Source organism: Meriones unguiculatus, chromosome 6 (assembly GCF_030254825.1).
Source record: "Meriones unguiculatus strain TT.TT164.6M chromosome 6, Bangor_MerUng_6.1, whole genome shotgun sequence".
In the NCBI taxonomy this organism is placed as follows: Eukaryota; Metazoa; Chordata; class Mammalia; order Rodentia; family Muridae; genus Meriones; species Meriones unguiculatus.
Genome location: NC_083354.1, coordinates 124870901 through 124885094, shown reverse-complemented (window position 1 = coordinate 124885094; position 14194 = coordinate 124870901). Strand labels below are relative to the sequence as shown.

Genomic DNA, 14194 nt, shown 5'->3' with positions numbered 1-14194 from the left:
TATTTTCTTTTTAGGCCAAAAGACCACAATCATACATTAGGCGTGTGCTGTCACACCTCTGGAGCGGGACAAGTTTCCTCTTTGTTCCGCATGACAGGAGTCTGGTTTACAGTAGTTAACTTGCTGAGCTCCTACCTACAGACGTTGGCCCACATCTGACTATAATCAGGTAAGGGGGAAAGGCCAAGAACACAGCACGTAAATAAGAAGCAGGAGCTGGGAATGTTGCTCAGAGGTAGAGTACATACCCAGCATGAAGAAGGCTGTAAGTACTACACCCGACACACACACGCATACACACAGAGAGACAGAGAGACAGAGAGAGGAGTGACCAGCTTTATACCGACTTGACACAGCTAGAGCCACCTGAAAGGGAGGAGCCTCAACTGAGAATGAGTTGATAAGATGGGACTGCGGGAAGCCTGTAGAGCATTTTCTTAACTAGTGATTAACGAGGGAGGGCCCAGTCCACTGTGGGTGGTGCCATCCCTGGGCTGGTGGTCCTGGGTTCTGTAAGAAAGCGTGGAGAGCAAGCCAGTAAGCAGCACCACCCCCTCCATGGTCTCTGCATCAGCTTCTGCCTTCAGGTTTCTGTATGAGTTCCTGTCCTGACTTCCTTCAGTGATGAGCAGTGATATGGAAGAGTAAGTGAGATAAACCCTTTCCTCTTCTGGGTTGCTTTTGGTCGTGGTGTTTCTTCAGCAATAGACCCACACGAAACAGAGTATGTAAAGTGCCCCGAGGACTGGAGAGGATAGCTCTCTGTTAAGAGCTTTTCACCTGCAGAGGACTCACAATTTTCAGCACCCACACTGTAACTCACAAACATGTAGCTCCAGGGATGCAATGCCCACTCCCTGACTGCTAAGGGATGGTGGCACAGGCATAAGCATTCGGGCGAAACACGCATATACATAAAAGAAAATAAATGAGTCAAGACAAAGTACCACAAAGAGTCACAGGGTTTTACTGTAGCATTTTGGGCATGCTCTTAATAGGCTTTGGGGCTGAATTAGTTACTTTTCCTGGTGCTGGGGTTTTAAGAACTCTTGACAAAAACAACTCAAGAAAGGGCTGATTTCAGTGCACAGTTCCAGGTGCCGCCCCTCAGTCTGGGGAAATCACAGTGGCTGGAGCTCAAAGCAGCTGGTCATATTACATCTGCAGTCAAGGAGCTGAGAGATGAGCTAGGCTCACTCCTGTAATCCCAGCACTCGAGATGCAGAGACAGGCTGAGCTCTGTGAATTCCGGGCCAGCCTGGTCTACAAATTGAGTCCAGAACAGCAAAGGCTACACAGAGAGACCCTGTCTCAAAAAACAAAAACAAACAAACAAACAAAAACCAAACAAACAAAAGAGTAGAGAGAATGCTTACAATCAGTTCTCCTTTTCAGACAACCCAGGATTCTATACTAGGGAATGGTTTCTGCCTACAGTGGATGTGTCTTCCCACCCCAATAAACTTAGTCAAAATAATCCCACTCAGGAGGCATGGTCAGAGGCCCAGCTCCCAGATTATTTTAGACCTCAAGTTGACAACTGAATTTAACCATGTAGGGTCAGTAGAAGTTTTTCCAGTAAATCAATTTTAAAGTTGGATCTATATTGACTGTTAGGATTTCAGCAGTTCTTTAACGTGATTGAGCACTCATCATGCTGAGTGCTGGGGCTGAGTGCCACAGCTAGTAGAGGACTTAGAAACAACATAGGTGTGTGTGTGTGTGTGTGTGTGTGTGTGTGTACGTGTGTGTACACACATACACGTATGTGTGTATGTGAGATATATATGTGTGTGTGGATAGATAATAGATAATCTCCATCCTCTAGTGACTAAAGGATATACAATGTATACTTATCCAAACCCTTTGGAGCAAGTAGGAAAAACCAGTTCATGATAGCTTAAACAAAAGAAACATGGGATTGGCTTTTGCCACTGAGTAGTCCAGAAGGGGAGTTACTAACAGGCTTCGTGGGATCTAGAACTCCACGAATGTGTGGCTCCTCCTTTCATGTCCTTTTTGTTCCTGGGCTTCCTTTACACGGCAGTGATGAAAAGTCACCAAGTTGAAGTTAGCCACGGACAAACTGCTGGCTTTCTTCATCTCCTGCTAGCAGACCCAAAGAAAGAGCTCTTTTCCGCCCTGTGGCCCTGGATAGTGATGCCAAGACCCTGCCTCAATATCAAAACCAAGGCACACTAATAAGGAACGCTGGGAGTCTTGGCAAGGGCATCCCTAAGGAAGCAAACACATGGCAAGGCCACACTATCACCACCGCTTTTTCTGATCTAGTTGGTCTCGGTTGTAAGCAGGCATATGGAAAGGGACATGGCAGTGGGAAAGGATTTCCCATATGGCTCAGGTTCCTCACATGTGTCTTAAGCCACCATCACACCTCCTTTCTCAGGGACCCTGAGCCCTTGGGACAGCTGTTACCCAGGGCAAGTGTTCTTTCTCTGTGTGCATGTGTTCTTGTATGTGTGTTTGTGTATACACATACAGGTACTCTGTGTATATGGGCCAGAGGGCTGACAGCCTACAATAACGCACCATCTGCCTTGCCTTTGCGGGGACCAGTCTCTCAGTGCCCTGGAACTTGCCAACTAGGCAGGGGAGCTACCTGTCTTTCTTCTTCAGCACTGAGATTCTTTTTTCTTGTTTTGTTTTTGTTTTTCAGACAGGGTTTCTCTGTGTAACCCTAGCTGTCCTGGACTGGATTTGTAGACCTGACTCTGTCTCCCTGAGTGCTGGGATCAAAGGCATGAGCCACTGTGGCAGGTGTCAGCGCTGAGATTCTAAGTTCTTGCCATCACACCTGGCTTATTTTATGTGGATTCAGGAAGTAGAGCTTAGCTACCAGCTGAGCTTACCTCTCCAGTCTCCCTCTGGACTCCAGCTGCTTAGCAGCACTGGAAAGAGCCATCCTTCAGGTCCAGCTGTGACACATGCAAGGTGGTCAGCCTGCCAAGATCCCTCAGCCCCTCCGCAACTCACCTGGGTTCTTCTGTTCATTTTCCCGCAACTTTAAACCTTTCCACACTTTCAAATCCTTCTCCTAACCTCCCTTCGACCTTAAAGGTGGATGGCCTCCCTCTTCACGCAGAAAACTGACTCCACCTTTTCCCCACTTCTCCCTGCTGCTTTAGACACGAGCTTGTCCTGTAGTCTCCGGCTAACCCTGTCTTCTGCTGCCTTGCCTTGGGCACCCTACCCTTAGGTTTTCCCTCCATTCCTCTGTATCCCGCTCTTCCTCATCGCCATTGACATGTTTACCTTTCCACATCATAGGCACTTGGAAAGCGCTCTCGCTCAGAAGCAGTGACTCCTTGTTTGGCTCACAGGGTAACGAAAAGCCAGACAAAACCCTTCAATTTGTATCTGTCTCCTACACTTTGCCTCAAGTTCTTGCTTAACTCTGCAGTCAGTCACAGTGTCTGTCTACCTCAGCGACCCAATCCCCCCTCCCCAAGGCACAGAGATAAGTCACAGTCCTTAGCCTGCACTCACTTTGGATTCCAGGAACTGCCGAGCCTTCCCAGACAGACCATTCTCAGATAAGCGTCATCTCTTGTGGGTAAAGCTACACATTTCTTCCCGGAACGGCTGTGATTCCCTCTAGCAATGACTGGAATTAGAGGTTCTGGGGACCCCATTGCAGAACCTGAACTGAGACAACAATCAAAGAGGAACAGGACTTGGACCAGGACTGTTGAATGATGCACACCCTTTGCCCCCTGCCAGTTCTTCCTATTTAAACCTAAAGCTCTTTTTACAAAGAAAACCCCAGCATTTCTTCCTCTAGCCACTCAGCACCTTGTCCTCTTCACAACCTCACTTTGCTACATCTCCTCTTACTCCACCGCTGCCACTGAACCTTTTTAAAATTCAATTTATTTATTTATTCACTTTACATCCTGAATGCAGTCCCCTCTCTTCTGTTCTCCCGATCCCACCCACTTCTCTTTCCCCCTCCTCTTCTCCTCAGAAAAGGGGAGCTCCACACCACCACCAACCTACCCCAGCACATCAAGTCACATCAGGACTAAGCTCATCCTCTTCCTCTGTGGCCTGGTAAGGCAGCCCAGCTAGGGAAAAGTGATCCAAAAGCAGGCAACAGAATCCATGTCAGAGACAGCCCCCTGCTCCCCTTACTAGGGCATCCACATGAAGACCAAGCTGCCCAAGGGCTACATTTCTGCCCAGTCCATGCATGGTTCCTGCCCCTCTGGGCTCTGGTTAGTTGACTCTGTTGGTCTTCTTGTGGAGCTCCTGTCCCCTCCAAGTCCTTCTATCCCCCTCTCCCCCTCCTCTTCCACAAGACTCTCCAAGCTCCACTTATAATGTTTGGCTGCAGATCTCAGCATCTGTTTCAATCTGCTGCTGGGTGGAGCCTCTCAGTGGACAGTTATGGTAGGCTCCTCTCTGCAATCATAGCTGAGTATCATTAATAGTGTCAGAGGTTGGCTCTCTCCCATGGAGTGGGTCTCAGGTTGGGCCAGTCATTGGTTGGCCGTTCTCTCAATCTCTGCTCCATCTTTGTTCCTGCACAGCTTGTAGGCAGGGTAAATTTTGGGTGAAAGGTTTTGTGGGTGGGTTGGTGTCCCCTTCTCTCCACTGGAAGTCCTGCCTGGCTAGGGGGTGGACACTTCAGTCTCCATGTTCCCTGGTGGTAGCAGTCTCAGCTAGAGTTACCCCATATCCTCCCGGAGCCCACCCTGTCACAGGTCTCCAGCTTATCCCAGAGAAGTCCCCCCCCCCCAGTTTCCCTTCTCTCTCTCAGCCCTCTCATCTGCCATTGAACTCTTAAGACTGCTTGCCCATGGCCAGTTCTTGTTGTGATCATTATTAACCTTCCATGATATTCCGAATGCCTTTCCCCTCAGCAAACGTTCATTCTTTTTGCCTTCCACGCTTCCATTCCCTGGATTTCTTTCCTTCTCTTCCTCCTCTCTCTTCTTCAACATGGCCTCATACAACTCACTCTGGCCTCACGCCCACTCTATAGCCAAGGACGATTTTGAACTCCTGGCTGGACCTCCACAGTGCTGCAGGCGTGCACCGCAACACCCAGCTCTCTTCATTTCTTTTAAAGCCCCTAGCTGTGTGGGTTTTGTTTAGTGTTGTCTGTTTGTTAGAATCGTGGTAAAAGCACCCATCATAAAATGTATGAACTCTGTCTTGAGCTCACTGGCGTTTGGTTTTTCTTGGTGGCTCCTTTGAAACTCTGTGCTAGACAACATGCCCCCCGCATATTTGTGAGTTAAATGAGTAGGCTAAGAGCAGCGACTGTCCATTTCCCCTTTCATTCCTCTGCACAGGGTGCCTGACCCCTGTTAGACACGGCTTCTTGGCTGGCTGGCCTCTGGGTAAGCTCCAGCAGAGGGAGGGGCCAGCAAATCAGGAGACAGAGGTGGTTCCCAGTCAGCCCCCTCTGAGACTGTGGTCATTGCTACACGCCAGCTATGGGCTCCCAGGAGACTCTGGTCCTAGACATGCTGTGGCATCCAACTGCTGCAATTTTCTGAGTCTCTCAACATTACTCTTCAAAATTATTTGTTGTTAAGTTGGGAATATGGCTCAAGCCTTAAATTACAGCACTTGGAAGGCAGAGGCAGGCAGATCTCTGTGAGCCCAAGGTCAGTCCAGTCTCCATATTGAGTTCTAAGCCAGACGAGATGATATACTGAGATCCTGTGTTTAAGAGAAATAGTGTTGTTGCTTTTTTTTTAAGATAGGTTTCAGTCTATAGACCAGGCTAGCCTAGAATACCTATATAGCCCAAGCTGTCCTCAAACACGGCAATCCTTGTGCCTCAGTCTCTCTGGTACTTGATTAAAGGCCTGAGCCAGCATATACTGTTCTTCTGTTGAAGTACATCTCCTGTCACCATGAACAAACCATAGGTGTCTGTGTCTGTCACATGTCACTGATAGCACTGCAGAGTTTCAGAAAGTCTTCTTGGGAAGAAGGCTCAGTGAGTAAGAGCACTTGGTATGCAAGTATGAGGACCTGAGTTCTCATCCCCAGAAGCCATGTAAAAAGCCAGGTGTAACCACATGTGCCACAGTGTATAACCACACTCAACCCCAGCACTGGGGAAGAGGGGCAGATGGGAGGGTCACTGGGGCTTGTTCACTTCGAGCCTCTCCTAAGAAGAGGCAAGCTCCAAGTTCAGTGAGAAAGCCTGTTTCAAGGGAATAAGGCAGAGAAAGGTACCCAGCATCTGGCCTCCTCCCTTGCACGCTGGTGCATATGCCACTGGGGGCCCCCAATGATGACAACAGAAAACCTCAGGTCCTTCCAGTTGGCTCAGCAGGTCAGAACACCTGCCATCAAAACCTGATGATCTGAGTCCTGTTTCCAGCCTCCTCGTGGAGGAAGGCGATAACCACATCCCATAAGTTGCCCCCTGACCTCCACTTGTGAGACATAGTATGTCTGCCTGGGCGCCCCTCAAATAAATAAGCAAATATTAAAAAAATAAATAAAAGGAGGAAGAAATCTTGTGTGCTGCTCAAGGCAGGGCTGGTGACAGAAGCCCTTGTTTTACTGCACACGCCTATACTGAGAGACCATTAGGGTTACACTAACTCTGGAGTTGGGGACTAAGTCAGACCCAAACTTGTTCTCTGGTGTCTTCTCTGGTACCCTCTGTGGTGGTTTGATGGAAATGATCCCCATAGGCCCATAGGGGGTGGCATTATTAGGAAGTGTGGCCTTGTTGGAGTAGGTATGGCCTTGTTGGTGGAAGTATGTCATTTGGGAGTGGGCTTTGAGGTTTCAGAAGCTCAATCCAGGCCCAGTGTCTTTCTCTCTTCCCGATGCCCAAGGATCTGGCTGGAGAACTCTCAGCTCCTTCTCCAGCACTGTATCTGCCTGCATGCCACCATGTTTCCCGCCATGATGAAAACCTCTGAACTGTAAGCCAGCTCCAGTTAAACGCTTGTCTTTATAAGAGTTGCTATGGCTGGGTGGTGGTGGCACACACCTTTAACCCCAGCACTCAGGAGGCAGAGGTAGGCGGATCTCTGAGTTCAAGACCAGCTTAGCCTACGTAGTGAGTTCTAGGACAGCCAGGGCTACACAGAGAGACCCTGTCTCAAAAAAAAAAATGCTGTGGTCCCAGTCTTGCTCCATGCAGCCTGGGAGAGGGACACAACAAGATGACTGCTGCCCACAGTCATAATTCACGAGTGGGGCACAGCACTCTGGAGACACTCAGAGACCCCGGGCTCCAGTAGGAGGAGCAAGTAAGTGGTGAAGAAATGGAAGAGAAAGAGAAACAGAAGGATGTGGACACAATGAAGAGAGGCAGAACTGGAGACTCTAAGGGAAGTAAAGAACATTCTGATGTGAGTAGCCAGTGATGCCACCTGGGACCATGGGGTGGGGTCCTGGCCTGTGCTGCCACCAGGGGGCCATGTCTGGTTCTGTTACCCTGAAGGTCTGTTACCACCCAAGGTGGATGTCCTGGTCTGGCTGCCCCCTTGGAGACATGTTGATGTCTGAGGGCTGTGTAGAACTGGCCCCACCCTCCTCCTGGGCACCATGGGAGAGCTGGCCCTGGGGGCATAAGAGCAGGAGAGCTAACCCTGCCCCTCACCAGCTGCAGCACTAGGGAGAGCAGGCCATGAAGCTCACCTGCACAGCACAGTAGAGATGACCCTGATGGTGGGGGCACGGCACGGGTGAGTCCGCCCTGAGGCTCTGAGCATGGGAGAGCTGGTCCTGAATCTTGCCTGCTGTGGGGTTACATCATCAAGGGAGAGAGCCCCTCCCCTGCTTTTGCCCTCTCTACCTGCGGCATGCAGGAGAGCTGGCCCCAAAGGGGTCATAAAAGCAGGAGAGATGGCGCTGTCCCTCACCAGAGCAGCACAGCAGAGCCGACTCTGATGGCGTGGGTAAGCTGGCCCTGTGACTTGTCTCCTGTGTAGTGTGGCAATGTGGGCAAAGAGAGATCCCTGCCCCAGGCCCTAGTTGCATTGGGAGGGGGGATATTTGCCAGTGACCAGCTCAGATATCCCTTAGGCCCAGATCTAGGGCTTTCAGTTAGCCCACTCCAACTTCTATCCCATCAATGAACTGTTGGAGAACATGAAGGGGCTAATCTTACATATCCAAAGATACAGGACCTCCACAACATAAGGCAACAACAGGATATTTGAGAGGAGTCTCAGTGAGGAGCCAGTATTGACAGAGTAGCAGAAGCCAGAGGCCTTGTATCAGACCAGTGACTCACTGCAAGGAACATATGCAAGCAAAGAGGTATGGACAAAAGGGCATAGTGAGACACGCTGTGACACACTACAGCTTCCACAGAGGGTTTTTTTTTTCTTTGTTGGGGAGTAGGTTGCAAGGGTGGAGGACGGATCTAAGGAGGCGGGAGATGAGTGGGATTGGGGTGTGTGATGTGTAATTTACAGGGAACCAATAAAAAGTTTAAAAAGAAAAAAAGAGTTGCTGGGGTCATGGTGTTTCTTCACAGCAAGAAAAATCCTAAGATACCTTTTCCTTGAGGGGTTGAGACAGGGTCTTACCCTACAGCCCAAGCTGGCCTTGAGATTCTGACCTGTTCATCCCTCTTGAGTTCTGGGATTACAGGTTGAGCCTAGCTTTTCCGTTATTGTTACTGCAATACTGTTATTGGCAGGAGGGGGTGTTTGAGAAGAATTTTTTTCTCCTGTTCTGGCTGGCCTGGAACTTAACAACGGTTCTCCTGCCTTGGCCTCCAGCGTGCTGAGAGTGCAAGTGTGAGCCACCAAAGTTGGCTTCTCTGTCCTTTAAATGCGCCAAGGCAGACCATTTCCCATTTATCTCAGCCGGTTAATGTTCAGTCCAATAGGGCCAACCCTCCCCCAAGCAAAACAACAACAAAACCCAGCAGTGGTGGTGACAATGTCCTAAACAGGACCTTTGTTTCCCAGGAACCCCTGTTAATCCACCCCCAAAGGTCAAGTACTGGCAAGGGGATCTGGTTTAGCTCAGAGACCCCACCATGCTGTCATATACAATCTGCTTGCTTTTCTGACATTTGCTTACCTCTCTGTCCCCCCTCCCACTGGCATAGCCTTGGCAGTTTGATCTCCAATAAACTTTTCTTTTTAGCCATGGAGTGATCCAGTTCAGTGGTTCCACTGTGCCCCTAGCTTAGTGTCAGGAGGCCCAGGTCACTAACACACTTCTGGATCTGATGAAATAACTAGGAATGCTTCTCCTCCAGGCAACCCATTTTCAGGAACTGGGCAGACTAGTCCTGGAAACTGATTGGTTCATGTTCAGATGAAGTGTTTCATAGTTAAACCCGTGAACAATCAGTTGTTACATTGTTGCCACTGGTGAAGCCTGGAGAGGTCTTAGAGACAGAGGATTTAAACTGTACCCAGTGTTTTCTGTTTGCTGGGGGCCTGAACCCAAGGCTGCACACATTCTCCCAAGTATTCTATGACTGGGCTACAACCCCTCTCCCACTTCCAGGTTCTCATTAAGGTCAGAGAAAAATTTTAGAGGCCACAAAGTTGCTACTGTAAAGTTCACTTTCAAAGGAGTGAAGGTGGAGACAGGGAGAGGAAGGAACAGAGCAGTTACTTGCCTGAGACTTACGAGTCTCAGTGGCCCTGGGACCAAGATTATTCACCAGCTAACTGGAGAAAAGATGGGACTCCAAACTGTGCGGCAATGAGCCCTCAGAAGGTTTGCTCCAGGCCCCGTCCTTCCTTGGGTTCTTGGGTATCATGGCAGCACGGTGATGGCACAGACAGTTTTCAGGGAGACACCATAATGGTAAAGCAGAGGAGAGTTGAGCTGTGTTAGTCCCGAGGATTTGGGGTGGTCTTCTTTGAGGCATTACATCATGGCCTGCTATTGGGGTGTGCCAGCCTCTAGCTGCCGTGCAGTCTGTCCCCTTTCACCATATGCCCCGTTGGCCTACCCCTGTATGGCTACACTAACATCTCCATGGTTTTATTTGTAGTGTAGAGCTGTCTGGACTCTGTGCTTGGAAATCCAAACACTACCGGTTTCCCAGTGCATACACGACACACGCACATACTCGCACACCAGAAAACACCACGCACTCAAACGGTTGCCTCTGGTTTGAACCTGCCTTCTCCCCATTCCAGTGGCACAGAAGGGGTCCTCAAGCATCTGTGTGTAATCTGTACTCGAAACCAACCTTCTGTTGTAGGTAAGTTGCTGGTTCTGGTTCGCGCCGCTGTTAAAACCAGATAAGGATGAACTCAGGTCGTGAGCCATCTTATCCTTGGAGCTCCTGGGTCACTGAATCATAGGACAGAGGGGGGATGGTGCCACAGGGGTTCCCAAAGCAGCAACAGAGAAAGGCCTGGCCGCTGGGGTCATCCTGAGAGACAAGAAACCTCACTCTAACCTCACCTGTCCTTGCCACAGAGACAGAAAGTGGGTTAATGAAGGTTAAACAGAGGAGCCAGGGGAGATGTAATTTCAGCAGAGATCACAAAAGAGGACAGAGAAGCAGTTAGATAATAGAGGGAATTGACAAACACAGGCCCCTAGGAGATGCATAGAACAAGGCTAGGTTGTAGCTCAGTGGTTGAGGCCCCAAGTTCAGGTTCATTACCCCTCTACCAAAAAGAGGTACTCTGTGTTCGGTGAGTTTCTTTGTCTCTTTTTGGGAGGATGAAAGGGTGCTGGGGACTGAGCATAGGAGTATATGCCTTCTAAAACTTAAAAGTTTAGCAAGCTATTATTAAGTATTTTGAATCACATGGTAAAGATGTAAATCTTGACTTATGATTTTAGTCTAAGAAAAAGGAGTTGCTTCCTTAATTTTTTTTTTTTTTTTGAGTCAGGGTATTGCTCTGTAGCCCTGGCTATCCTGAAACTCACAGATATATATCTGCCTCTGTCTCCCTAGGGATGGGATTAAAGGCCTGCTCCACCTGTTGGGGGTTGGTCTGGTGTTATATTTTGTGATGCTTATTACTGGTCCCCAAGATCTGGTTGCTCCCCAGATGAGAGCACATTCTCACGTCCCTCTGCCTGTCCTTGTGTAAACCTTGTCTAAGAAATTACTCCTCTTTGACCAATAAAAAGGCAACACACCTGGGCAGGGCGAATGGGGTAGGCAGAGCTAAAGTTCAAGGACTTTGGGCAAAGGAGAGGATCACGGGAAGGAGGAAAAGGTGCGGGAGAAAGGAGAAAGCAGAGTTGCCAAGGGAAAGAAAAAGAACCATGTGGGTCAGGAGGAAGGGCTCCAGCAATATCGTGGAAAGGACTGGCCCAGATGAAGAGCATTAGCAAGTATCTCGGGATTATGGCTGGGAGGTGGCCCAGTTAGGAATGATGGAAGCAGATGGTGTGGGATGGGGGCTGGGAGATAATGAGGGAGTGTGTGTGGGATTATCTGCCCAGCCCAAGGAGAAATAAGGCAAATCTAAAATCTAGCAGCTGCCTGTGTCCTTTATTGATTATAATATCGGGTTAGATGATACTGCCATAATAATTATAGGGCAAATAACAAACATCATTAGCGTTATTTACCATAACACCCACCACATCTGGCTGGTTTTAAAAAAGGATTTATATGACATGTATAATTATTCTGCCTACATCCATGTGTGTGCACCATGTGTGTGCCTTATGCCCGAGGTGCTCAGAAGAAGGTATCAGATCCCCTGGAACTGGAGTTGTGAATGTGGACTACAGTGATGTGGATTCTGGGAACTGAACCTGGGTCTCCTGCAAAAGCGGCGAGTGCTCTTAACCGCTGAGCCGCCTCCTCTACCCCCTTCTTACCGGTTTTTAAAGCTAATCTGGCCCGGGGAAGGTAAAACTCAGCTGGTGGGTCAAGGAGATCCAGGGACCCTCCTGTTTACATATCCACAGCACTGGGCTTATAGGCTCTTGAAGCCGCACCTGGCCTACTGTTTACAGTCCATCACGGAGGGAAACCCGGAGGCAGGAACTGAGGCAGAGGCCATGAAGGAATACTGCTCACTAGCTTGCTCCCCAGGGCTTGCCCAATTTACTTTTCTATACAACCCAGGACCTCCTGCTCAGGGATAGCTCTGCTCATTAATCAAGAGAATACCTCACAGATGTGCCTCTGGCCCATCGTGAAGCAGGCATTTTCTCAGTTAAGGCTCCTGCTTCCTCTGTTACTCTCACTTCTGTCAACTTGACAGAAAACTCAGCTGCACAGGATGAAAATCCGAGCTTCTTGTGACCCTGGAGGCACAGAGAAGCCTGTCAGTGTGTACCCTCTATTAGAGTATACCCTTTGGACTGTTTGCTTTTTAAGATTTAGTTTCCTGAGATATGATTTCACATGGCCCAAGGCTGTCTTTGAACTTGGTTTGTAGCCTGAACTCCTGATCTCCCTGTCTCTATCGCTCAAGGGCTGGCAACAGGCTCCGTGTGTGTCTCTGGACAGGACACCTGTTTGTTTGAGCAGGGTCTCACACTAGCCCAGGAAGGCCTGAAACTCATTTTTTTTGTAGGCCAGGCTGGCCTTGAACTCACAGTAATCCTCCTGCCTCGGCCCCTCACGTGCTTAGAAACCACTTTTGCTAGAAACCATCCACTCCTCATTGGGACCCACAGTGTACTTGAAAGAATGCTGTCTCTGCCTTCATTTTGCAGGTTACCTTTCTTTGGCTGAAGCCACAGAGAGAAATTGTTTCCCCTAATCTTCCTTCTAGTCCCTTTAAGATTCCCAGAACTGCAGGACTTTCCAGGACAGACTAGGGTAATTATCCTGGTTGGGGGCCACACCCTGGAACAGAAGTGGAGATCTCTAGAGAACCACCTTAAGCCCTTAGGCAATAAAGATGTCTTCACAGCTCTCCCAGGACTGGGGCTGACACAGCAATGGGCAGGGCCACGCTTCAGGGCGGACTGCTTAATTATGCACATCTCTTACCCCTTATCCATTTAAACCTTATAGCTTCTATCAGTACTTGAAGTCAGACTCAGGGTCTTCTCTCTCTCTCTCTCTCTCTCTCTCTCTCTCTCTCTCTCTCTGTTACAGCTGTAGTGATTGAGTTTCCTCTCTGCTCTTCACCTTGACATGTCTTTTTATTTTATTTTATTTTTATTATTAGTTACATTTTATTAACTCTGTATCCTTGTCTTTTTATTTGGAATATTGGGGATATTCCAAGCCTAGCTTCTTAGGGCTACAGAACCATGGTTTTAAACCTAAGAACTCTGGTTACCTTGGGGTCACAGGTGTGAGTCAATGGGCTACGCTGAACTTTCACTTTCTAAACTTAATTCTTTTGTTTTGTTTTTCAAGAGAGGGTTTCTCTCTTGAAAAGTAGCTTTGGCTGTCCTAGAACTCACTCTGTAGACCAGGCTGCTCTCAAACTCATAGAGTTCGGCCTGCCTCTGCCTCAGCGGAGTGCTGGGATTAAAGACGTGGGCCACCCCCACCCGTCTAAACTTAATTCTAGACTTAACCCGTGGGGTTCAAGTCTTGTGCTGGTTTAGAGCACATGTAGCGTTGAATGAAGCTGCGGATTCTTTTGTTTCCATCTCTCTTCCTGCCTTCCTCTCTCTGGATTCCTGAGACAATATCTTACTATGTAACGCACTTTGTCCTGAAACTAAAAGCATCCTCCTGCCTCCGCCTCCAAGCCTTGTGTTGGCGTATAGGTATATACCACCATGCTAAGGTTGGTTTGTTGTTGTTTTGTTTTGTTTTGTTTTTAAACAGGGTCTTGCTGTGCAGCCCCTGCTGGGCTGGGTCTTATGATTCTTTACCTTGTACCTATCTTCATTTAATATTCCTGGCCTAATATTTTCTAAAAAGATGTATTTATTTTATGCTTATAGGTGTTTTGCATGTATGCCCCTGCACAGGATGTGTGCAGTGCTTGTGGAAGCCAGAAGAGCACATCAGGGCCCTTGGAACTGGAGCTATGGATGGGTGCTAGCTGCCACGTTGGTGCGGGAAAACAAACCTAGGTCTTCTGCAAGGGCAGCAAGTGCTCTTAACTGCTGAGCCATCCCTCCAGCGCCCAATGGTCTTAACTTTGAAAGCAGAATCTTAGCAAATCAGGCTCTCTCTTCAGACCTGCCTCAATTACACAGGGAGGGAATGTTGAATATATCCGTGCATTCATTCATTCATTTTATGGTGCTGGGAATCACAAAGCAAGTCCTGGACAGCCAAGGTTATGCAGAGAAACCATCTCAAATATGTATATATATATAT

General features: G+C 48.6%; 1 protein-coding gene across 4 annotated transcripts in view; it reads left to right on the top strand.

The window, feature by feature from the left end:
* Nucleotides 1-14194, top strand: part of Ndufaf6 (NADH:ubiquinone oxidoreductase complex assembly factor 6) — a 129439-nt gene that overhangs the window by 78620 nt on the left and 36625 nt on the right. Inside the window, exon 2 of one of the 4 annotated variants that reach the window (XM_060385985.1) lies at nt 15-169. The exons of 2 other annotated variants lie outside the window; for them this stretch is intronic. The gene's annotated coding sequence lies outside the window, so the exon portion shown is untranslated. Of the gene's footprint in view, nt 1-14; nt 170-14194 lie in introns of those variants that run through there. One more of the 4 variants, XM_060385989.1, reaches the window with a different exon arrangement.